We start from the raw sequence: 1,036 nt of genomic DNA, 5'->3' as shown, positions 1-1,036 counted from the left end.
AAAGCAGGGGACGTGGCCTCCCCTCCACAGGCCATGCCCCAATCAGGCCTGCCTCTGCTATGCAGGCCTTGCCCCCACAGCCTAGCCTACTCATCCTCTCCATGGGTCACACACCCACCCCATGCCCTACCTTCTCCCCACAGGGTCCACCCACACAGCCTAGGCCCCACCTCTTTGCCATGAGCCACGACCACAAGCTCCACCCTGTCCCCATAGACCATATACACCCCCCCTAAACCCAGCTTCCTTCCCATAGGCCACACCCACCGCATGCTCCCTCTTCTCCCCAGAGCCTAGGCCATGCCCCCTTTCCCACAGAGCACACCTATGGTAGGGGACCTACAGATTGGTAGTCACCTGGGGGACAGTGATCACCAAATAATAGAATTCACCATAAGACGTCGAGTGGGTAAGGTAACTAGTAGGGTGAAAGTGCTAGACTTTAGGAAAGCTGATTTCAATGAACTCAGGCGATTAGTCAAGGACACACTGCAGAGTAGGAGTTTTGAAGAGATGGGAACCCAGGAAGGGTGGCTGTGCCTTAAGGAAATGATCCTTCGGGCACAGAGGGAGACGATCCCAATGCGAGGAAAAAGAGGGAAAGGGGTCAGGAGGCTTCCTTGGCTGACCAGAGAAATCCAGGGCAGCCTGCGGACTAAAAGGGGAGCATATAAAAAGTGGAAACGGGGAGAGATTACCAAAGAGGAGTATCCCTCCTCTGCTCGCACTTGTAGGGAGGCAGTTAGACAGGCCAAAGCTACCATGGAGCTGAGGATGGCATCCCAAGTAAAGGTTAACAAAAAATTGTTTTTTAGATATATAGGGAGTAAAAGGAAGGCCCAGGGAGGAACAGGACCCCTACTAAATGGGCAGAAGCAATTGGTGACAGACAGAGGGGACAAGGCTGAACTCCTCAACGAGTTCTTTGCCTCAGTGTTCCTAAGAGAGGGGCACGACAAGTCTCTCACTGGGGTTGTAGAGAGGCAGCAACAAGGCGCCAGACTACCATGCGTAGACCCTGAGATGGTGCAGAGTC

General features: G+C 53.8%; 1 protein-coding gene across 1 annotated transcript in view; it reads right to left on the bottom strand.

Annotated features, from left to right (window-relative positions):
• Positions 1–1,036, bottom strand: part of MAST1 (microtubule associated serine/threonine kinase 1) — a 29,063-nt gene that overhangs the window by 4,246 nt on the left and 23,781 nt on the right. The gene's annotated exons all lie outside the window — the stretch shown is intronic.

The sequence above is a fragment of the Alligator sinensis genome, unplaced genomic scaffold (genome assembly GCF_000455745.1).
Source record: "Alligator sinensis unplaced genomic scaffold, ASM45574v1 scaffold707_1, whole genome shotgun sequence".
NCBI classification, from domain to species: domain Eukaryota; kingdom Metazoa; phylum Chordata; order Crocodylia; family Alligatoridae; genus Alligator; species Alligator sinensis.
This window is presented reverse-complemented; position numbering and strand designations above follow the sequence as displayed.